The sequence below is a fragment of the Pristiophorus japonicus genome, chromosome 9 (assembly GCF_044704955.1).
Source record: "Pristiophorus japonicus isolate sPriJap1 chromosome 9, sPriJap1.hap1, whole genome shotgun sequence".
NCBI classification, from domain to species: domain Eukaryota; kingdom Metazoa; phylum Chordata; class Chondrichthyes; family Pristiophoridae; genus Pristiophorus; species Pristiophorus japonicus.
The window spans coordinates 119,177,426-119,202,692 of record NC_091985.1 but is presented as its reverse complement, the minus strand read 5'-3'; the positions used below and the strand labels follow the sequence as shown (position 1 = coordinate 119,202,692).

General features: G+C 43.9%; 1 protein-coding gene across 8 annotated transcripts in view; it reads left to right on the top strand.

Moving 5' to 3' along the window:
• Window positions 1–25,267, top strand: part of sertad2b (SERTA domain containing 2b) — a 138,420-nt gene that overhangs the window by 66,766 nt on the left and 46,387 nt on the right. Inside the window, exon 1 of one of the 8 annotated variants that reach the window (XM_070888764.1) lies at window positions 21,540–21,624. The exons of the other annotated variants lie outside the window; for them this stretch is intronic. The gene's annotated coding sequence lies outside the window, so the exon portion shown is untranslated. Of the gene's footprint in view, window positions 1–21,539; window positions 21,625–25,267 lie in introns of those variants that run through there. 8 annotated transcript variants of the gene reach the window in all.

The following is a 25,267-nucleotide window of genomic DNA, read 5'->3' as shown; positions in this document are numbered from 1 at the left end:
CCTCCAGTCCATAGGAACTGATCCAGAGTCAGTGGAATGTTGGAAAATGATCACCAATTTCTGGGGCCACTTCCTTAGGCTGCATCCAAGAGTACTTATCAGGCCCTGGGGATTTATCGTCCTTAAATCCCAGCCTTGGTCTCCCTGGAACCATGTCTCCATGATGCCAAGTATATCATATTCATTAATTGCTACCTGTGCAGTTAATTCGTACACCTTATTACGAATACTCCTCGCATTGAGTCACACAGCCTTCAGGCTTGTCTTTTTAACACACTTTGCCCCTTTAAAATTTTGCTGTAATGTGGCTCTTTTTTGATTTTTGCCTTGGGTTTCTCTGCCCTCCACTTTTACTTTTCTTCTTTCTATCTTTTGCTTCTGCCCCCTTTCTACTTCCCTCTGTCTCCCTGCATAGGTTCCCATCCCCCTGCCATATTAGTTTAACCCCTCCCCAACAGCACTTGCAAACACTCCCCCTAGGACATTGGTTCGGGTCCTGCCCAGGTGCAGACCGTCCGGTTTGTACTGGTCCCACCTCCCCCAGAACTGTTTCCAATATCCCAGGAATTTGAATCCCTCCCTTCTGCACCACTCAAGCCACATATTCATCTGCGCTATCCTGTGATTCCTACTCTAACTAGCATGTGGCAATGATAGCAATCCTGAGATTACTACCTTTTTGAGGTCCTACTTTTTAATTTAACTCCTAGCTCCCTAAATTCAGCTTGTAGGACCTCATCCCTTTTTTTACCTGTATGCACCACGACAACTGGTTGTTCACTCTTCCCCTCCAAAAATGTCCTGCAGCCGCTCCAAGACATCCTTGACCCTTGCACCAAGGAGGCAACATACCATCCTGGAGTCTTGATTGCGGCAGCAGAAATGTCTACCTATTCCCCTTACAATAGAATCCCCTACCACTATAACTCTCCCGCTCTTTTTCTTGCCCTCCTGTGCAGCAGAGCCACCCACGGTGCCATGGACTTGGCTGTTGCTGCCCTCCCCTGATGAGTCATCCCCCCCGAACAGTACCCAAAACGGTGTATCTGTTTTGGAGGGGGATGACCGTAGGGGACCTCTGCAATACCTTCCTTCCACTGCTCTTCCTGTTGGTCACCCATTCCCTATCTGTCTGTGTAACCTTTACCTGCAGTATGACCAACTCATTAACCGTGCTATTCACGGCATCCTCAGCATCGCGGATGCTCAAGAGTGAATCCACCCGGAGCTCCAATGTCACAATGTGGTCTGTCAGGAGCTGCAGCAGGATACACTTCACGCACATGTCGTCAGGGACACTGGAAGCGTCTGAGTTCCCACATAGTACAGGAGGAGCATGACCACATGTCCGAGCTCTCCTGCCATGACTTAACCCCTAGATTAACTTAATTTGGCAACAACAATGATAAAGGTTACCTCCTGATAAAGGAAAAGAAAACAAAAAACTACTCACTAATCACTTACCCTCTTGGCTGTGACCTCACCCTTCAATTTCTTTCTACGTTTTTGCCTTCTCTCCCTGCAGCTGCAGCAGCTAGCCTCCTCGATGTCCCGCTGACCTCCCCGACTCACCACACCGCTCCCCCCGACTGCTGGGCCTTTTATAGGTTTCCCGACGCTGCCGCTCCGCCTCCTCGATGTCCCGCTGGCCTCCCCGACTCACCACGCCGCTCCCCCCGACTGCTGGGCTTTTTATAGCATGTAACATAAATGAAATAATCTATTTTCTGCTTTAAGCTTGTCAGAATTTTAAAAATGCACATAGTTTATTGCAATCTATTTAATTTGACAGGATTACGAGGGACATGTTGGCAGCATGGTAACGCACATTTAAACCCCCCACCTCTGCTGCAGGCTCCTTGCTCCATTATTTTGACTCAATCATAACTCAGTGGGTTACACCCTCGCCTCTGAGTCAGAAGGTTGTGGGTTCAAGTCCCACTCTAGGAACTTGAGCACATAAATCTAGGCTGACACTCCAGTGCAGTGCTGAGGGTGTGCTGCGCTGTCGGAGGTGTCGTCTTTTGGATGAGATGTTAAACCGAGGCCCCGTCTGTACTCAGGTGGATGTAAAAGATCCCATGGCACTATTTCGAAGAGGAGCAGAGGAGTTATCCCCTTGTGTCCTGGCCAATATTTATCCCTCAATCAATATAACAAAAACAGATTATCTGGTCATTGCCACATTGCTGTTTGTAGGATCTTGCTGTGTGCACGTTGACTGCTGCGTTTCCCACATTACAACAGGGACTACACTCCAAAAGTACTTCATTGACTGTAAAGTGCTTTGAGACGTCCCGTGGTTGTGAAAGGTGCTATCTAAATGCAAGTCTTTTTTTAATGTTTTGACCGCTGTAAAGAGAGGCCCATAATTTTTATCAGAATATCTCAATTGGTAGCACTGTCACCTCCGAGTTAAAAGGCTGTGGGTTCTATTCCCACTATGGACTTACATAATCCAGAATTGTGCAGTACTCGGGTGGGGGAGGGTAGGCGGCGGGGGCTGTATTGTGGAGGGGTTCTGCCTTTTTCAGATAAGGTGGATGTAAAAGATCCTGTACCTCAAAATGCAGAGAGTTCTGGTGTCCTGGCTCAACATTCCATCCCAACAAAATCACCAACAGCAGATTATCTGGTTATTTATTTGTCTGCTTTATGCAAATTGGCTCCTGCCTTTTGTCTAATTAACAGGAGCGACTGCCTCCAAAACAGTAATTTGTTTATTGCCAAGCACTCTGAGATGCCCCGAGGATGTGATAAGGCAACACGTAAATGTAATCTTTCTTTCTCTCTCTCTAGTGCAATATAGAAGTCCACATAATGGGGGCAGACTAAATAAAGGGTGTAGGTACTCGTGAATTAGCCTGGTTTGCAATTTTAGAATCACCATGTAAACATGGATTTGAATTCAGTTTGGCAATCTGAATTTGGAGAGGTAATTATAATAAAGAATATAAATTCAGATTGGAGGCAATTGGGATTCTCTTCTCAATCCCATGTTTTGCAGTTAAGTTCTGTGTGGGGGAGGGAAGGTGGTTGTTGCTGAAATACCCATCCCCACTTCTTTTGTTTCTTGTCAATAAGATTGATGACTGATGTGATATCTGGAGCAGAGGAGATTGAAGAGATTTTTAGTATTAGAAAGGGTTTGATAAAGTGAAGAGGTGAGTGATTAGGAGAAATTCCATTTGCGTAGAGGGTTGTTGGAGCACAGGGAGTGGTTGTGACTGAGACCACTGCATTTTTTAAGAGAAAATTGGATAAATATTTGAGACTGAGGAAGATGCTGGGCTAGAGAGAGAGCACAGCAATGGGATTCGTTTTGGATTGTTCAAGCAAAGAACAGACACAATGGGTTATATGTCCTCCTTCGGTGCTTTTATGATTCTGTCTTGCTCACATGGATGACATTTAGTAAAATAGATTTGCTGATGCAACATTTTGGATAACCTATTTCATAAGAACATAAGAAATAGGGACAGGAGTAGGCCATTGGCTCCTCGGGCCTGATCTGCCATTCAATAAGGTCATGGCTGATCTGATCTTGGGCTCAGCTCCACTTCCCCGCCGGCTCCCCATAACCCTTGACTCCCCTGTATTTCCTTTTTTTATTAATCCTGAAATAATCATATAAATGTGGTCATCCAATCTGTGTTCCTGTGAAAAGACATTTGTGTAGACTAAGTTGGGTGGCAGTGTGAGCTGCGAGGAGGATGCTATGAGGCTGCAGAGTGACTTGGATAGGTTAGGTGAGTGGGCAAATTCATGGCAGATGAAGTATAATGTGGATAAATGTGAGGTTATCCACTTTGGTAGTAAAAACAGAGAGACAGACTATTATCTGAATGGTGACAGATTAGGAAAAGGGGAGGTGCAACGAGACCTGGGTGTCATGGTACATCAGTCATTGAAGGTTGGCATGCAGGTACAGCAGGAGGTTAAGAAAGCAAATGGCATGTTGGCCTTCATAGCGAGGGGATTTGAGTACAGGGGCAGGGAGGTGTTGCTACAGTTGTACAGGGCCTTGGTGAGGCCAGACCTGGAGTATTGTGTACAGTTTTGGTCTCCTAACTTGAGGAAGGACATTCTTGCTATTGAGGGAGTGCAGCGAAGGTTCACCAGACTGATTCCCGGGATGGCATATCAAGAAAGACTGGATCAACTGGGCTTGTATTCACTGGAGTTCAGAAGAATGGGAGGGGATCTCATAGAAACGTTTAAAATTCTGACGGGTTTAGACAGGTTAGATGCAGGAAGAATGTTCCCAGTGTTGGGGAAGTCCAGAACTAGGGGTCACAGTCTAAGAATAAGGGGTAAGCCATTTAGGACCGAGATGAGGAGAAACTTCTTCACCCAGAGAGTGGTGAACCTGTGGAATTCTCTACCACAGAAAGTTGTTGAGACCAATTCACTAAATATATTCAAAAAGGAGTTAGATGTAGTCCTTACTACTAGGGGGATCAAGGGGTATGGCGAGAAAGCAGGAATGGGGTACTGAAGTTGCATGTTCAGCCATGAACTCATTGAATGGCGGTGCAGGCTCGAAGGGCCGAATGGCCTACTCCTGCACCTAGTTTCTATGTTTCTAATATGGCGACACGAGCAGGGAATTTCCATTAATGAAGAAATGTGGGGAAACTTTCTTCACATAATGTGTGTGTACTGACCCGGGCACATGACAATTGTCATGCTGGATAGAACAAAACACGAGAACAAGGAGAACGAACAGATTGGGAGAGCTAAATTGATTTGCTGGTCCTGTTGTCTTGACAAACTATCTTGGGACTGTTTTTCAGTCTTTGTTGTTTCACTCTTGAATTGAGGGATAGCAGGTGCAGAACTTTAACATGTAAACACACCTGAACCTGTTAATGGGGGACTGTAACCTGTAATGAGCTATCTAAACAGAGTTTTACAAGACAGTTCACTGGGTTAGTAAACAAGCTCATCCTGGTGCCAGTTTGGTTTTGCCTCCATTCTTGGTATTACATTTAAAAGAAAATTTTAAAAATCTGCTTCGCCAAGTTCAGACACTGCATGAAACTGCTTTGGTGGTTATGGCAACAACATTTTCAGAACATGTTCCAGGAACTACGTCTGCCCAAAAATGAGACCTTTCTAACACCCCATATAGGTTTTATCCCATTTGCGGACTGTAGGTTTTATAGATTGAAAATCTGATTATCTTGAAGCAAAAGTTGTAGGTAAACTTTAACATTTGGAAATGTTGGGGAAATTCTGATTAACTTCTCCTTTCAGTAGAAACTGAGATTACTTTGAATGCATTTAATTTGGACAGCTGAAAAAACTACTGCATTGTAAATGTAAGTTGGGAGCCATTATGATATTGGTAACAAACATGACTAACCTATTCTGGCTTTTGAAGTTTAGTACACTCTACGGACTCTCTTTAATCTATGTGTAAGGATTACTCTCAGAAGATGTAAAGCTGCTAGATTCCAACATCGCCTATAAATTTCAGGTCCTTTCTGCTGAAAGTAAAATCAAACCAGTTCTTGCTATTATTTGTTTATATAAGTATGTGAAAGATCAGTGTCTGACCCAGCACCAGCCAATCACCAAACCAATGTTCTCCACATGTGACTGTTCAATGTGCAGCCATCTGGGTTTTATTTGTAAACTGCAACACCCAAGTGTAAAGTAAATTCTAATCCTATGAATTTGTGAAAATATAAATCATTCAGCAGCATCGTAAAATCAAAATGTGTGTTTCAGTATGTTGACGGGTTTGCAAATTATAGTCTTCGAATGCTTCCAAATAGAAACTGCCAAACCCTCCGTGAGATAATTGCAGAAAAGTAAGGACATTTGGTTCATCTCTGCTCGCGCACATCTGGAGAAATCAATGGGCTGTGAAATTCCGTGACCGGTTATGCCATTTGTCTGGGAGTTACACTGATTCCATGTCAAAGTTACTCTGGACACCAGTAGGATTTCAGGACCATCCTCTGCTCCCAATAGTATCTATTGTCTCTTAAATCTCTGGTTAGGCCCCAGCTGGAGTATTTTGTCCAGTTCCTGGAACCACACTTTAGGAAGGATGTCAAGTCCTTGGATAATTTACTGGAATTGTACCAGGGATGAGGGACTTCAGTTATGTGGAGAGACTGAAGAAGTTGGGATTGTTCTCCTTCGAGCAGAAAAGGTTATGGGGAGATTTGATAGAAGTGTACAAATCAAATCATGAAGGATTTTGATAAAATAAATAGAGAAACCATTTCAACTCGTCGGAGGGTTGTTAACCAGGGGTCACAGATTTAAGGTGATTAGCAAAATAACTTGAGGCAAGCTGACAACAATCTTTTTTACACAGCGAGTTGTTATGATCTGGAATGCACTGCCTGAAAGGGCGGTAGAAGCAGATTCAATGGTAACTTTCAAAAGAGAATAGGATGAAAACTTGAAGGGAAAAAATTTAGCAGAGGACAGTGGGACTAGAAACATAGAAACATAGAAAATAGGTGCAGGAGTAGGCCATTCGGCCCTTCTAGCCTGCACCGCCATTCAATGAGTTCATGGCTGAACATGCAACTTCAGTACCCCATTCCTGCTTTCTCGCCATACCCCTTGATCCCCCTAGTAATAGAAACATAGAAAATTGGATAGCTCTTTCAAAGAGCCGGCACAGACACGATGAGCTGAATGGCCTCCTTCTGTCCTCCTATGATTTCCAGGTTTTTGCCTCCTTGTCTAAAATCCGGAGCTCAAAATCTAAAATTGTTTTGGATCCAAGGAATAAACGTTACAAGTTAACATTGGGTACAAAGCTTTGCCTATCAAGAGTGCCTATTAGAACTTCAGTCGTGGTGATCAGCAGGCCCACAGTTTTCAAATGTGTGGCGTGAAAATATCCGTGCTCTAATTCCCAACGTGATCTCCCACCGCACAGGGAGCAGTACCTTTTTTTTAAATTCCATCGGGGCGGCTGCAGGGCATTCTGGGGGTGGGGAGAGTGAACAGCCAGCTGTCGTGGTGCATATAGGTACCAATGATATAGGCAAAAAAACGGGATGAGGTCCTACAAGTTGAATTTAGGGAGCTAGGGGTTAAATTTTAAAAATAGGACCTCAAAGGTAGTAATCTCATGATTGCTACTAGTGCCACGTGCTAGTCAGAGTAGGGATAGCAGGATAGTTCAGATGACTACGTGGCTTGAGGAATGGTGTAAAGGGGAGGGATTCAAATTCCTGGGACATTGGAACCAGTTTTGGGGGAGGTGGGACCAGTACAAACCGGACGGTCTGCACCTGGGCAGGACCAAAACCGATGTCCTAGGCAGAGTGTTTGCTAGTGCTGTAGGGGAGGGTTTAAATTAATATGGCAGGGGGATGGGAATCTATGCAGGGAGGCAGAGGGAAGTAAAAAGGAGGCAGAAGCAAAAGATAGAAGGAGAAAAGTAAGAGTGGAGGGAGAGAAATCAAGGGCAAAAATCAAAAAGGGCCACATTGCAACATAATTCTAAAAGGACAAAAAGTGCTAAAAAAAACAAGCCTGAAGGCTCTCTGTCTCAATGCGAGGAGCATTCATAATAAGGTGGATGAATTAACTGCGCAGATAGCTATTAACGGATATGATGTAATTGGGATTATGGAGACATGGCTCCAGGGTAACCAAGGCTGGGAACTCAACATCCAGGGGTATTCAATATTCAGGAAGGATAGACAGAAAGGAAAAGGAGGTGGGGTAGCGTTACTGGTTAAAGAGGAGATTAAGGCAATAGTAAGGAAGGACATTAGCGTGGATGATGTGGAATCTATATGGGTAGAGCTGCGAAACACCAACGGGCAGAAAACATTAGTGGGAGTTGTGTACATACCACCAAACAATAGTAGTGAGGTTGGGGATGGCATCAAACAGGAAATTAGGGATGTGTGCAATAAAAGTACAGCAGTTATCTTGGGTGACTTTAATCTACATATAGATTGGGCTAACCAAACTGGTAGCAATCCATGGAGGAAGATTTCCTGGAGTGTATAAGGGATGGTTTTCTGGACCGATATGTCGAGGAACCAACTAGAGAGCAGGCCATCCTAGACTGGGTCTTGTGTAATGAGAGAATTAATTAGCAACCTTGTTGTGCGAGGCCCTTTGGGGAAGAGTGACCATAATATGGTAGAATTCCTCATTAAGATGGAGAGTGACACAGTTAATTCAGAGACTAGGATCCTGAACTTAAAGAAAGGTAACTTCGATGGTATGAGACATGAATTGGTTAGGATAGACTGGCGAATAATACTTAAAGGGTTGACGGTAGATAGGCAATGGCAAACATTTAAAAATCACATGGATGGACTACAACAATTGTACATCCCTGTCTGGAGTAAAAATAAAATGGGGAAGGTGGCTCAACTGTGGCTAACAAGGGAAATTAGGGATAGTGTGAAATCCAAGGAAGAGGTATATAAATTGGCGCGAAAAAGCAGCAAACCATAGAACTGGGAGAAATTTAGAATTCAGCAGTGGAAGACTAAGGGTTTAATTAGGAGGGGGCAAATAGAAAATGAGAGTAAGCTTGCAGGGGAACATTAAAAACTGACTGCAAAAGCTTCTATAGATATGTGAAGAGAAAAAGATTAGTGAAGACAAACGTAGGTCCCTTGCAGTCAGATTCAGGTGAATTTATAATGGGGAACAAAGAAATGGCAGACCAATTGAACAAATACTTTGGTTCTGTCTTCATTAAGGAAGACTCAAATAACCTCCCGAAAATATAAGGGAACCGAGGGTCTAGCGAGAAGGAGGAACTGAGGGAAATCCTTATTAGTCAGGAAATGGTTTTGGGGAAATTGATGGGATTGAAGGCTGATAAATCCCCAGGGCCTGATAGTCTGCATCCCAGAGTACTTAAGGAAGTGGCCCTAGAAATAGTGGATGCATTGGTAGTCATTTTCCAACATTCAATAGACTCTGGATCAGCTCCTATGGATTGGAGGTTAGCTAATGTACCCCACTTTTTTAAAAAAAGGAGGGAGAGAGAAAACGGAATTATAGACCGGTTAGCCTGACATCAGTAGTGGGGAAAATGTTGGAATCAATTATTAAAGATGTAACAGCAGCGCATTTGGAAAGCAGTGACAGGATCGGTCCAAGTCAGCATGGATTTATGAAAGGGAAATCATGCTTGACAAATCTTCTAGAATTTTTTGAGGATGTAACTAGTAGAGTGGACAAGGGAGAACCAGTGGATGTGGTGTATTTGGACTTTCAAAAGGCCTTTGACAAGGTCCCACACAAGAGATTAATGTGCAAAATTAAGGCACATGGGATTGGGGGTAATGTACTGACGTGGATAGAGAACTGGTTGGCAGACAGGAAGCAAAGAGTGGGAATAAACGGATCCTTTTCAGAATGGCAGGCAGTGACTAGTGGGGTACCGAAAGGTTCAGTACTGGGACCCCAGCTCTTTACAATATAAATGATTTAGACGAAGGAATTGAATGTAATATCTCCAAGTTTGCAGATGACACTAAGCTGGGTGGCAGTGTGAACTGTGAGGAGGATGCAAAGAGGCTGCAGGGTGACTTGGACAGGTTAGGTGAGTGGGCAAATGCATGGCAGATGCAGTATAATGTGGATAAGTGTGAGGTTATCCACTTTGGTGGCAAAAACAGGAAGACAGATTATTATCTGAATGGTGACAGATTAGTAAAAGGGGAGGTGCAACGAGATCTAGGTGTCATGGTTCATCAGTCATTGAAAGTAGGCATGCAGTTAAGAAAACAAATGGCATGTTGGCCTTCATAGAGAGAGGATTTGAGTATAGGAGCAGGGAGGTCTTGCTGCAGTTGTACAGGGCCTTGGTGAGACCACACCTTGAGTATTGTGTGCAGTTTTGGTCTCCTCATCTGAGTAAGGACATTCTTGCTATTGAGGGAGTGCAGCGAAGGTTCACCAGACTGATTCCCGGGATGGCAGGACTGACATATGAAGAAAGACTGGATCGGCTAGGCTTATATTCACTGGAATTTAGAAGAATGAGAGGGGATCTCATCGAAGCATATAAAATTCTGACAGGATTGGACAGGTTAGATGCAGGAAGAATGTTCCCGATGTTGGGGAAGTCTAGAACCAGGGGTCACAGTCTAAGGATAAGGGGTAATCCATATAGGACCGAGATGAGGAGAAACTTCGTCGCCCAGAGAATTGTGAACCTGTGGAATTCTCTACCACAGAAAGTTGTTGAGTTCAGTTCGTTAGATATATTCGAAAGGGAGTTAGATGTGGCTCTTACGGCTAAAGGGGTTAGGGAGTATGGAGAGAAGGCAGGAGTGGGGTACTGAAGTTGCATGATCAGCCATGATCGTATTGAATGGCGGTGCAGGCTCGAAGGTCCAAATGGCCTACTCCTGCACCTATTTTCTACGTTTCTAAAAGGCTTTAACATGATGACATCAAATCCATGAACCATAGTAAAAAAGCAGTTTTACTCCATTTTCTGAATATAATGGAGATGCCGTCCCCATATGTCATCCGGCATGATGAAAATTCTAGCAAATGCTGATCGTTTTATTTTTGCAGCGAGGTAATAAAAGTTCTGAACATTCTACAATGTTGCTCGATTACATTTTTGTGCATTGCTCTAAACGCATGGTGTGGAATCTACGACTTGTACAACAGGTGGTCGTTTCTCCCCTCCCTTCCACCAGTCTTACAATAGCACACATGATTGCCAGATTCGGGATGATTGGGCTATTAAGGGTCTACATAAATTAGGGTATTTAAAAAAAAATTATGTCTATTTTCATAACATTGCTAAGTACCCTTGTGTAATATTCTGCCCCAGGACCATAGAGTGTATCAACAACTGGTAATAGAGCAAACTGCCGTTTTAAAAAAAAAAATGTAATCCAGTAACAATGTCTCATGCATAGGCAGCTTCCTAATGTGAGCAAGTTCCGAAGCTAATGTCGGTTCACATAACTGCTACCGACAATTTGGTTGTCCCTCTTTTGGTTTGCTGTGCACTGAGCCTCTCAATTGTTACTCCCAGCTACTAACCATTTCTGTCCTCAAATCAATTAATCCTCACTAAACGAAGTGAGATACGAAATATGGCGGGGGAGGGGGAAGAAACTGACATTGTTAAATATGAATGATCCCATTTCCACATATTGGATAAAAATCACATCTCGCACTTGATTGTGTGGGATCCACTGTTTGTTGAAGTTTTGTTTATTATTTGATAACGTTCCCTTACGAAAAAGTATCAATCATGCAAGACGCGAGGGTGTACTTAAATATCTGTTTAATTGATGTCTAATCACATGATCCTACATTAATGAGGTCTGTGGAGCAAATCTACATCATTATCTATTCCTTCAAATACTGTTATGAGACTCCGTCATTTACAGTAATGCAATAGTTGATTATGTCTTTGTTAAAGTTTTGTGTTTCCTTTGTTCATGACGCTGATGTGACAATAAGGCTACTCCCAAATTTCATAGCAAGCCTAGGTAATGTGCACTGGACCGCACACCACATGTCAGTGAAATAAATGCAATATTGCACAGATGAACTCCATTTACCAATGTAACCGGAATGTAATTGCTAGCGTATTATAGTGAAACCTGGGAATTACACTCAACCTTGGGGACTGGCATCAGATGACTTTTTTGCAGGTGTCCTTATTTTCAAAATGGTTATTGGATGCACTGTAAAGAATTTCAGTAGAATGGGGAGTTCTTTACCCAGCATCCATAGGGGCAGGGAAACCACTCTATCCTCCGGATGGAGTCATGCGAGCATTCGTTCCCAGAGATTGCACGCTGGGTAAAGAGCTCTCTATTCATAGAAGTCATTGCTTTCACAAAATCTGCAGCTGTATCGTGCCGACCGCTATGCGGGGATGGGGGCGGCCGGGGGGGCAGAAAGGAAGTGAGCTCCAAGGGGAAGCGCCAGGGATCCAAACTCAGTGCAGATACACCAGCTTTGCAACAGTCTGTGATCCTGTGTTTTAAATTGTAAACAGACATGGTGGATTGAGGGCTGACCCTGGTTCATAATTTGCGAATGTCCGTGGTACATTTTACCATGTAAGTTATTTAGGTCTAAGAGTCTGCTTTTTTGGGAGTGCTTGTTTTATACAGGTTTCACAGCAGCTTAAAGGTTTATACTGCAGTAATTAGCACTAGTAATGTATTGGCTATTCACGCACTGTGACATCTCACAAGGATGTTTCCTGTTCTGCCCAGTGGGCTGCACTATTCCAGGGTTACAAGCCATGGAACGTAATGGCCCAGATTTTGTGTTGAGAATAACTGTGAGGCTAATAGCGCGCGCTGTTATTATGCAGTAAATCGGACAGCAATTTCAAGAGCTCACACGTGCTCAGTTAAATGTGGAAATCCGGAATTGCGGTCCGAGTTATCCTGCTCCTCCACAGGCACTGTACTGGGCGAGATACCAAGATACTCGGCATTGAAATCCATATAAGGGCGTGAAGTAGCAATAGTTGCCCACTAAACATGCCAGAAAAAGTTAGAGCTGGTGCAGTCAGGTGTAAGTGAATTTTTTAATGCCGTGATAAGCCATAATTACTACCAAACAGACTCTCTGGCCCTGAAAACTTAATTTTACAAGTGTGAAGTCTCATTCCTTTGGAGATTTAAAAACAATTAAAATAATTTTAATTTTTTAAAAACCTTTTTCTGTGTCTTTTTTTTATCTCTTAATCGCATCTTTCTTTCCCAATCTTTATTTTGCTTTCTATACATGATTTAAATCTTAATTTATACTTCCTGGTTTAGACTCTGCGTGCCTCAGTGAGGATTCTTTAATCTGATTGGTTGAAGAGCCTTGCTGTTGCTTGCCCTATCATGCCACATGCCACAGACCCCCTGTAGAGGGCGCCGCACTGCAGCGGACACCCGATGAAAGCAAGAGCCCGCGAAAACTCTGGGCAGCGGTTATCGTGGTGAACGGCGACCACCACTTCTTCACCACTGACCGCAAGATCCGGGCCAATAACTAAACTTGATTTAAAGCCTCCACCTGCAGCTTCTTAGTGTACGGGATCTGTGGATTGGGTCAGACCGCCCGCCTGTCTTCCCTGGACATGTGCCCATTCGGGAGCCCCCAGAGAGGATTCAGGTGGTGCCCACTGACGCTTGAGGTTTTCCGTGACTAGTGGTCACTTCGGATGAAGCAAATCCTGACTAAGATTCACTTTTTATTGATATCCACCTTGGTTTGAATAGACTCTGTGCGAGAGTATTATATTAGTGCTGCTGCCATCTTGGCAGTTGGTGCTTAGATGGCATTGTAAATCCTATCTGTCTCTATAAATGGATAATTTTCCGGTTGGCAAACAGAGAATAGTGGGGAGCCGCAGGGATCGGTGCTGGGGCCTCAACTATTTACAATCTATATTAATGACTTGGATGAAGGGAACGAGTGTAATGTAGCCAAGTTTGCTGATGATACAAAGATGGGTGGGAAAGCAAATTGTGAGGAGGACACAAGAAATCTGCAAAGAGATACAGACAGGCTAAGTGAGTGGGCAAAAATTTGGCAGATGGAATATAATGTTGGAAAATGTGAAGTTATCCACTTTGGCAGAAAAAAATAGAAGAGCAAATTATAATTTAAATGGAGAAAAATTGCAAAGTGCTGCAGTACAGAGGTACGTGGGGGTCCTTGTGCATGAAACACAAAAAGTTAGTATGCAGGTACAGCAAGTAATCAGGAAGGCAAATGGAATGTTGGCCTTTATTGCAAGGGGGATAGAGTATAAAAGCAGAGAAGTCCTGCTACAACTGTACAGGGTATTGGTGAGGCCACACCTGGAGTAGTGTGTACAGTTTTGGTCTCCGTATTTAAGGAAGGATATACTTGCTTTGGAGTCACAGAGAAGGTTCACTAGGTTGATTCCGGAGGTGAGGGGGTTGACTTATGAAGATAGGTTGAGTAGGTTGGGCCTATACTCATTGGAATTCAGAAGAATGAGAGGTGATCTTAACTAAATATATAAGATAATGAGGGGGCTCGACAAGGTGGATGCAAAGAGGATATTTCCACTCATAAGGGAAACTAAAACATAGAATAAGGGGCCGCCCACTTAAAACTGAGATGAGGAAGAATTTCTTCTCCGAGAGTTGTAAATCTGTGGAATTCTCTGCCCCAGAGAGCTGTGGAGGCTGGGTCATTGAATATGTTTAAGGCGGAGATGGACAGATTTTTGAGCGATAAGGGAGTAAATGTTTATGGGGATCAGGCAGGGATGTGGGCATGAGTCGATGATCAGATCAACCATTATCTTATTAAATGGTGGAGCAGGCTCGAGGGGCCAAATGGCCTATTCCTCCTATTTCTTATGTTCTACCGCTACAGATTTTACAAATCCACAATGAAGGTCCTCGGGCCCTATAGGTTTCTTGGAAGAATACCAGCCCTTTTTTTCTCCCCTCCCCCATAACAGCATTTACTGTTGACTTTGCTAATATTAATATGGGCTGCCCAGATTAGGTTTGATATTGGGTAGCCTTTTAGATTGTCACTTTCATATCACTGTACCTTCGAAAATAACACAGTTTTGCTTTGCTAAGTTATGCAACTAAAGCTACTAAAGAAACATCAGTATCCTGAACACTTATTAGTTGTTTGGTTACTTTTGGGAGAATTATTGTTAGTCAGAATTTTAAGCTCTTTGGAAAACTATGTAGGCCCTTAAACCATTGCGTAATAAAACTGGTGCAAAGAAACAAACCATTGATTTTCATACAAGCAGTTTCCACAGAAAAAGTGAACCAGCCGCCTAAACACGTTTACCAGAAATAGTTTGAGTCTGTCTTGGGGAAGAGTTGAACAAGCGTCTCCTATTTCAGAGAAACAAATTATGTTTGAAATGGGAGCTGCTGCAGTATGCAGAACATAGTCTAAACAGGGCACTAGTTTCTGGAAATCTGTCTTCTGCACTGAATTAAGAACATTGCCATACTGCCTAACGTTTAGTGAATCTGAATTGAGGCACCGATCCTTCCATAGCCCGTGCATAGTCTGTCGCCGAGTCCTGTACAGCTGTGATGGTTGCATTTAATGAAAATGAGTGGCCGTACTGTCGTGCTCCCCCCCTTTCGAGGCCACTGCTTCAGTCAAATGCCAGATACTGGGTTCTACAAATCAGTCCTTCTGGAGGAATATTATTTTTGAGAAGGCGATCAGTTGCTATTAAATAAACTCTCTGGGGTAGATAAGGAGATGAATACAAGATTACATAGGATATACAACACAGAAACAGGCCATTTGGCACAGCCAGTCCATGCCGGCGTTTATGCTCCACTCGAGCCACCTCCCATCTTCCTTTGTCTAAATCTATCAGCATAACCTTCTATTCCCTTCTCCCTCATATGCTTGTCTAGCCTCCCCTTAAATGCAGCTGCACTATTCGCTTCAACCACTCCCTGTGAAAGTGAGTTCCACATTCTCACCACTCTCTGGGTAGAGGTTTCTTCTGAATTCCCGACTGGATTTCTTGGTGACAAGATATTGAAAGTTACTTTCTCCATTGTTTTTTAGTTCTACCTTTTGCAATAATTGTAACATTCTATTTCTTTTGGTATTCACTCTTGTTTGTTGGTATTTTAGATTTTAATGCCTATTCACCATTCATTTTCCACATTTCTGCTTCTGATTTCAAGCACAATTTGTTTCTCTCTCAAATGTGACATAAATGATTTCCTGGTAAGGTGTCGAGCAAATCTGTTTTTCAGTTGCCTTGCTGCAGTTTCTGTGACTATTGCATTAAATGAACAGCTGGTCGCTCCACACTGGGTTTTACCACAGCGTAGTTTAAGAATCGATATACTTTTCAAAGAGTTTAAATCTTTCCCTTCCCCCCCCCCCCCCCCCCCCTGCCATCAACAATCTCCATCAAGCAACCCATTTATTTTCAGGTGATATTTCTGCAATAAAGTGTTTTATTTATTTTAAGTGGTAAATGTGGGAGCCACCTTGTTTAACATGGCTCCGATTTTCTGCCATTCAAGGCCAGTGGACAGGCATGTGCCCACACACGTGCACTGCACACTCACAAACACCTCACACTCTTGCACACTCACACATCTACCTAACCGGACCAGCACACATGCACACGCCCCCACAGACACACTTGTCCGTGTACACACCACGCGCACACACCTGTTGAAACATTCGCTCACTATTTAAGTTAGTCTAAGTTTGGAACATTAATCTGTTCCTGGTTATGTATTTTTGATAATTTTACAAACTACAGCAAACGTGTGAAAGATTGTGCAGGCGGTACAGCATTTCTGCTTTTATCTTCTTAAACTGAAACCAGTTTGAAAAATTGGTATCACTTAAATTCAGTGTGTGGCCAGTACGAAATAGAATCGTTTTCAAACCAAATTTATTTGACTTTGTTTTAAGTTATTTCCTTTGCTACGACTTGTATTTTGTCTGCTTTGTTGCTACTCCACTGTAACCTGCAGTGTGCTGACCATCTGTTGCAGCTTGACCATTGATGGATACTTGGAGCCTCCGTTTACAAAGGGCAGTGACGATGGAAACACAAGTGGTGGATTACAGTATCCTGCCATGGCGGGATGTGGGTGCTTCAGTGAAATACTGTCCAATTAAATGTACAGCTTGTTCGTGTTTTGGTGTCTTGGTCCGTAAAATGAAGGCGGTTGTTTGTACAAGTATCTGAATCACAAAGAAAAGTAATTTTTTTCAATCCCCTTATTGGAATTTGTTGATTGAAACAAAACATTAATTTGAACCCCATTTGTAAGAAAGAGTTAACATTATACTGACTTCAGGACATTCAGCACACATCACTGGCAGAAAAGTTCCCTTTCCACTGTCAGCAGACAGAGACAGAGGTCACACTTGAAATAACATCTGCGTATTTATCACGGTATGAACATTGCAGTTCTCTCTCTCAATGATAATGCCTGGCACTGGCTTAATTAAAATAGACTGGTGACCTCGGGAAGGAGAGATAAGGAGCCTGAGAAAGTGGAGGGCAAGATGCATGAAAAATGGAGCCGTCTTCACCACATACCAGTCAGTAGCAGTATTTTAAATGTATCCATTATTCATGTACCTGTACTCTCTAGTTTAGAGATGCACGTGATCAACTCTTACTGAACCTGCCATACAAGGACATTTGATAAGAGACCTGTAAGAAACGAGTTGAAATGGAAATTCGATCAACTTGACTGCTGAGCTCAGAACTGTAGTGTGTTCAGATACCCTAACTAACATCTCCTGGTGTGTTTGTAAGTACTGTTGCATGTACTGGAACATAGGAACCGGAGGGGGCTATTCAGACCCTCGAGCCTGTGCTACCATTCAGTTAGATCATGTCTGATCTGTATCTTAACTCTTATCGAGCTGTCTCAGTTCCATATCCCTTTAATACCCTTTGCCGAACAAAAAAAATATCCATCTCAGTTTTGACATTTTCAATTGACCCCAGCTTTTTGGCGGAAGAGAGTTTGAGATTTCCACTACCCTTTGTGTGAAGCAGTGCTTCCTGACGTCACCCCTGAATGGACTAGCTCTAATTTTAAGGTGATGGCTCCTTGTTCTGGACCCCTCCCAGCAGAGGGAATAGTTTATTTACTTAAGGTCAAACACTCAGATTTATTAACATTTCAAGACCCTTATTGATTCTGAGGAATAGATGGATCAGCTAATCATAAGCAAATACATCCTCCAACTGTTGACACCCCATGGCGTAGAGTTATTTTGACGTGTAATAGAACGTGAGACTTTAGGGTTGCTACCTGATTTCTTCACAGATAGGACTAGTGCTTCAAGCCTTCTGCTGCCCTTTCAGTACTTGCGTCTTACAGTAAACTACGACGAGAACCATGGCAGAGTCAAAATGTCACCTTGGTGAGAGTTTGGAGTAATATATCCATAAACATTAAAGAATAAAGTTTGCGTTGGACAGAGTCCAACCCGTTTCCATGGGTTACGACCCTCTTTTGATGAGGAGACTACAAAGTAAAGGGGCCTGATAGTCGAAGGGTTATACGTAACCTGTCCAGTCTTGATATCCAGTTAGAATGATGCTCAAAACACTGATAAATTTAAGAAAACTGCAAGAAGAGAATGAGTTAAAGGCAACCCTTAGACAGCAGAGAGGGGCTACAATGGAGTTACTAAAAGATGGTTTGTGTGTTTTGGAGTTTGTCCCTCTTCAGGGCGGGTTGACCAAGATAAAACTCGGCAGATCTCACATCGACCACTCTTCCAACAGACTATAAAACTACTTGTTGCTTTTTTGGATTAAAGTCTTTGAGTTAAATAATTTCCAAACATTTCTCTGCTATATTTAAAGGAGAGCAGTGTGGAATTTCTGGCTGGGAAGGTGAAACTGTTTTTGTACCGAGCTGGCAACTGGGGCGGGAGTAAGGCTTTCACTGGGTGCCTTGCTGAGCCTAGCCACACTGCTGTGGGAATGCTTCAAGGTATTGCCTCCACGGGAAGGAGAGGGGGTGAACTGTTCCCAGAATCATAGAAATTTACGGCATAAAAGGAGGACATTCGGCCTATCGTTTCCGTACCGGCTGAAAAAGAGCTATCCAGCCTAATCCCACTTTCCAGCTCTTGGCCATTCAAGCGCATATCCAAGTACTTTTTAAATGCAATGAGGGTTTCTGCCTCTACCACCCTTTCAGGCAGTGAGTTCCAGACCCCCACCACCCTCTGGGTGAAAAAAGTTCTCCTCGACTCCCCTCTTATCTTTCCAGCAATTATTTTAAATCTCTGCCCCCTGATTGTTGAGCGCTTTGCTAAGGGAACTAAGTCCTTCCTATCCACTCTTTCTAGGCCCCTCATATATTTTTATACACCTCTCAATAGGGTCTCCCTTCAGCCTCCTCTGGTCCAAATAAAACAAACCCAGCCTATCCAATCTTCCCTCATAGCTAAAATTCTCCAGTCCTAGCAACATCCTCAAAAATCTCCTCTGTACCCTCTTCAGTGCAATCACATCTTTCCTGTAAGCCCCTAGAGGCCGACTCCAGGGCGGTTGCGAGCAGTTTAGCTGCAGTTGGTGTTTCACTTTGTCTGTGCAAAAGTAGGGTTGCCAACTTTGGTTGTACGTATTCCAGGAGGTTTCATCGTGTGACCACCGCCCTCAGTCCACCCCGCCTCCACAATCCCATCGCTGGTCAGCACTCACGTCCATCTTCACCAGAGCCCCGCCCCCACGCTCCCACCATTGGTCGGCTGACAGGTCTCTCTCAGCCCCGCCCCCACACTCCCACCATTGGTCGCCCTGCACATCCATCATCGTGAAGCCCTGCCCCGCACCAATTCGAAAGTAAAATCTCTTCATTACCCGATTGGCTGATTCTTGACTGTCAGTCAAACCATCTCCAATATTATTGTAACTAATAAACAAAAAAGCCTTCAAAGAAAATGGGGGACAAAACTCTTATTTTTATTGCCCCTCTGATTTTGCAAGTTAATCAAGTTTACAGAACAGAAATCGACCATTCGGCCCAACAGGTCCATGCCGGCATTTATGCTCCACGTGAGCCTACTTCCACCTTTCTTCATCTAACCTCACCAACATATCCTGCTATTCATAAGATCATAAGAAATAGGAGCAGGAGTAGGCCATTCGGCCCCTCGAGCCTGCTCTGCCTTTCAATAAGATCATGGCTGATCTTTTACCTCAACTCCACTTTCCTGCCCTGTAAGAATTTTGTATGTTTCAATTAGATCACCTTCTAAACTCGAGAATATAGGCCTAGTCTGCTCAATCTCTCCTCATAGAACAATCCCCCCCATTCCAGGAATCGGTCTGGTGAGCCCTTGTTGCACTCCCTCTATGGCAAATATACCCTTCCTTAGGTAAGGAGAACTAAACTGTGCACAATACTCCAGGTTTGGCCCCACCAAGACCCTATAACATTGTGGTAAGACATCTTGGGACCGAAATTGCCCTCCGCCCCAAACGGGGCACACTTACCGCTTTGTAAGTGTATTGGGGCGGATAATCCGGCAAAGTTCAGGACTTTATTTATTTTCCGGAAGTGGGGCGGTGTTCCGTGCGGGTGCCGTTTCCGTTTTAACATAAGAAGTAGGAGCAGGAGTAGGCCATCTGGCCCCTGGAGCCTGCTCTGCTATTTAATAAGATCATGGCGGATCTGATCAGATCTGTCAGCTCGGCCGCCGCTCTGAGTCATCAGCGGCGCGCTGACACGTCACAATGTCCCTCCCCTTCAGTTAAAGGAGAGGGCCGCTGCAAGCTCTGCAGCCACTTTAGTGGCACTCACTGGGCTACCAGGGAGGGTTTCGGCCAGGGCAGCCGCCCGGTACCCAAGAGAGGGTGCCTATCGGCAGACCGGCCGAACCCATGGCTGCTGTTGTCAGGCCGACTTCAGAGTCGGCCAACAATTAAAATAAAATGGCATCAGCGGCATTGCACCCTCCCCTTTAAGGGTGGACGCCGGGGGACACTGCCGGGGGCACCGACCGGCGACCGATCCACTCCCACGGGGCAATTTCCCACGCAGGGTGTAAAGGGGGTCGCCGCTGCTCGGTAAGGGGACGGTGTGTGCCCGACGGGGCAGGAAGGGGGTTGCCGTCGCTCGGTAAGGGGACGGTGCGTGCCCGACGGGGCGGGAAGGGGGTTGCCGTCGCTCGGTAAGGGGACGGTGTGTGCCCGACGGGCGGGAAGGGGGTTGCCGTCGCTCGGTAAGGGGACGGTGCGTGCCCGACGGGGTGGGAAGGGGGTTGCCGTCGCTCGGTAAGGGGACGGTGCGTGCCCGACGGGGTGGGAAGGAGGTTGCCGTCGCTCGGTAAGGGGTCGATGTGTGCCCGACGGGGTGGGAAGGAGGTTGCCGTCGCTCGGTAAGGGGACGGTGCGTGCCTGACGGGGCGGGAAGACGGCCGGAGCAGTCCCATACACCGCTCCAGAAATAATGGAAGGCAATTTTCAAAATGTTGGCCCCTCTGCGCCGACCGAGCGGTGAGTCCTTACCGACTTGTGGCCACCTCTTATAGAAAGGGGCAATTTCAGCCCCCGTTACATTTGTACTCAAATCTGTGTTGTTCACAGTGGTGTCTGGGAGATGAATCTGCAATCCCTGGAGGCTCCAGGACAAGCTGGTGCATTGGTTTCCACACACTCGTGTGTTTATGTATTTGTTTTAAAGTCTACACACTTACAACCTCAAGAAATGCTCTGGCAATTTGTTACTATCTTGTAATTGTGCCAGTATGATTGATATTGTGAGGAGTTTGCTGCCTTTCGTATCTGGGAGTTTCCTTTTAACATGTTCTGGTGAGCAGATTTAGTCACTGAGGGCTGGGTTCACGCTATTAGATGGTAGTTGCACAGGATGTTGGCCAGCTGCTGTACAACAGGCTCCAGAGCAGCCCCTCCTTAAACTCTTACAATCTTTCAACTTCAGCAGCCAATCATTGAGCAGCAGTTGCAACATGCTGTGCATTTTTTCGAAGTTATTCACACACATGTATGTGCAGGGTGTGGTGGCAAAGATTCCTCTGCTACTGTACTGCATGACCAGCAGTAACTGGGCTCATTTAACTATGGGCTGAGATTTCTTTTAAGGAGTTCTTGTAAAGGACAAGTTGAATTAAGAGTTGGCTCCTGGCACAGTAAGTCGACTTTGTAACCACAATTTATGTCCACTCTCTTGCTTGTGTTGCCTTCCTGTTGGTCATGAAAGCAGATTAACAGTTGTGTCTAATTGAAGTTAAAGTTTATGGAAAACGTCCTCGCTTAGAATTGTCTTTGTCTTTCACTTTTTGAATTGCTAGTGGGACAGGGTGTCCGTGAAACACTTCAAACTTTGACCCCTCCCCCCTCCGAATTTGCACCGGGCTGTTCCCGCTCCACCGCTGTAAGTATGTCAGAAGAGCGACGAATGGAAACCCAATCCCGCACAGACACGGAGTTTCCGGGGAAGTTACCGGCGGGGGAAGCCCCCAGCCGATGTACTTATTGTAGAAGCAGTCTGTCCGGCAGATTCCGCTGGCTTTACTTTGCCGGAGGTGCAGTGGAAATCCCATGCACGCCCGTAAATTGGGTTTCCACTTGGCTTCTGCCCATGTAATGCCGATTAAGGAATCTTCGAGCGTGTTACTTCAAAAGTTTGTAGATTTACTTTTCTAACAAGGTGGCTATAACAGGAGCTCCGAGTTTCTCACAGGGTAAAGTTGTAACTCCAGCATCTGCACCTGAATTTGCAGAGTCCTGCTGTTTTAATTCTACACTCGCCTTTCAGTCCAGTAGGTCGTTTACTAGTTCTGGACAAAAGACTAAGTTTGTATTCAGGAAATCTTACCTTGCACTAAAATTATAAGCAGCAATTTAAAATGCCCAGGAAACTGGTGTCAAAATTCTTTAACTGCCATGTCACATTATAAAGCTTGTTAACTATGTTCATCAATTTTCATCTTTTCTGAAAGCAGGCTGCTTTACTGCCTCGAGATCAATTTGTAAATAGTTGACAATAACAGGGTAAATTTATGAGATGTGTCACTGTATTACGTGCATTGTAACATGTATTCACTCTGCACTGATTTTTGGCTCGTTGAAAACTTCAATTACTTTTACCTCTATAACTGAAATAAACATTTATTTAAAGATTTAACCTGCTTTAATTGGTGTTCGCAGTAGAATTGCTGCGTTAATGATTGAACAACTAACAATCTATCAACCTGAAATCCAGTGTTTAGATTTATTTCATCTGTACATTATTTAGGATTGCTGCTAACCTATTTTGCTAACTATAACCGCACTTCTATTTTGCACCAAGGGAACTTCACTGTGTTTGCGTCCTACTCCAGTCTGATCATGTTACCTCAGGACAAGCACCAAGAGGCTTATCATTACGTTGGTCGCACTATTGGTCCCAGTGATGGAAGTATGAACAGACTGGATTCGGGGCTAGGGCAACTACTTTGATTTAAACCTTTTAAGGGTAGCGTTTTAGGCGGAATCGGAAATTTGCAACCAAACTGCGCTTACCATTCAAATGTCTGCTAAAATTAATTTGCATATTCATAAACTTTAAACCTTCAATGAACCAGTACAATCAGGTAGAGTAATAGAATGTAATAATTATTTTTCTTTCCATTAAAAAATATTCTGATACATTTAAGAGTGGTAACCTGATGCACTCTTAATACAGCTAAAAATGGGTTTATCCTAAAAAATGAGCATTTTTAATATCAGTTCTCCATCTGTGAGTAACCTGATTTTAAATCACTGAAATGACTTTTTTAAAAAAACAATACTGAACCATTAAAAAGTTTAGTTGGTGTACACTAGTCAATTTCTCAGTAAATTCATATTTTTTGATATGAAAAAACTTAAAACGTGCCGACTAACACCTGTGTGCCTCAGAAAATGAGCGCAGTTTGAAGAGCCTTCCTGATCCGGTGCAATCGGCGGGATGTCGACCTGTAGATGTGGCCAGTTTTATGGGTGGGAAACATCACCAAGTAATTTGGGACTGGAGATGCACAGCTCCCCTCTGCTGATCAGAATTGTTTCATATTATTGTAGTGTCAGCTGTGGCTCAGTGGGTAACACACTTGCGTCTGAGTCAGCAGGTTGTGGGTTCAAGTCCCACTCTAGGAACTTGAGCACGTAAATCTAGGCTGACACTCCAGTGCAATACTGAGGGAGTGCTACACTGTCTAAGGTGCCGTCTTTCGGATGAGCCGTTAAACCGAGGCACCATCTGCTCTCTCAGGTGGACATAAAAGATTCCATGGCACTATTTCAAAGAAGAGCAGGGGAGTTATCCCCAGTGTTCTGGCCAATATTTATCCCTCAATCAACATAACAAAAACAAATTCTCTGGTCATTGCTGTTTGTGGTAGCTTGCTGTGTGCAAATTGGCTGCCGCGTTTCCGATATAAAGGACATAAAGGATAGTATGCAGGTACTGCAAGTGATTAGGAAGGCCAATGGTATCTTGGCCTTTATTGCAAAGGGGATGGAGTATAAAAGCAGGGAAGTCTTGCTACAGCTATATAAGGTATTGGTGAAGACACACCTGGAATACTGTGCACAGTTTTGGTTTCCATATTTCCAAAAGGAGATACTTGCTTTGGAGGCAGTTCAGAGAAGGTTCACTAGGTTGATTCCGGAGATGAGGAGGTTGACTTATGAGGAAAGGTTGAGTAAGTTGGGCCTCGACTCATTGGAATTCAGAAAAATGAGAGGTGATCTTATCGAAACGTGTAAGATTATGAGGGGGCTTGACAAGGTGGATGCAGAGAGGATGTTTCCATTGATGGGGGAGACTAGAACTAGAGGGCATGATCTTAGAATAAGAGGACGTCCATTTTAAACAGATGAGCAGAAATTTCTTCTCCTGAGGGTTGTAAATCTGTGGAATTCACTGCCTCAGAGAGCTGTGAAAGCTGGGACATTGAATAAATTTAAGACCGAAATAGACAGTTTTTTAAACGATAAGGGGTTATGGGAAGTGGAGCTGAGTCCATGATCAGATCAGCCATGATCTTATTGAATGGCGGAGCAGGCTCGAGGGGCAGTATGGCCTACTCCTGCTCCTATTTCTTAGTTCTTATTACAACAATGACTACACTCCAAAAGTACTTCATTGGCTGTAAAGAGCTTAGAGACGTCTGGTGGTCGTGAAAGGCGCTATATAAATGCATGTCTGTCTTTCTCATTATGACATGTATAATCAAAGTTACATCATCTCCAAAAAGAGATTATGGGATGTAAGTGCTCCCTTTTATTCCAGGAAGAATCTTGCCCTTGCAGTGACCACTACATCACCCACTCCTATCCTTTCATTGAATCATTTTCTCCTTTTTGGATCCCAAAAATCTTTTGCCTGTCCTAAATCTGATCGGCTTTGTCTTGTGCCACACTTCTAAATGCTAACGGCTCCTGGTACCCACACTTTTCCCAGATGTTAAACTGCCGGGAGTTTATCTTCTGTTCGGTAAGCAGAATTGTTCCTCCTGAAGAAAGCTGTAAATTGTCCTGGATTATATGGTTTCCCCACCCCAAAAAAACATCTAGATGTGTTTGTTTAGCAGAGACTAAAATGAAAACCGATCAGAGGAGACTCTTGCAATGATGGAACCAACCTTTATTGAACTATTTAAAATGCAATGTGTGAATTGAATCAGCAAGCCTCCAATAAACAAGAAATACCAATCAAGCTAACATTGATGCAGAAAAAGGTTTCTGAAACCCACAAATTCAGTCTGCTCAGAATGATTGAACTGAGCAGGTGAGTTGGGATCTTTT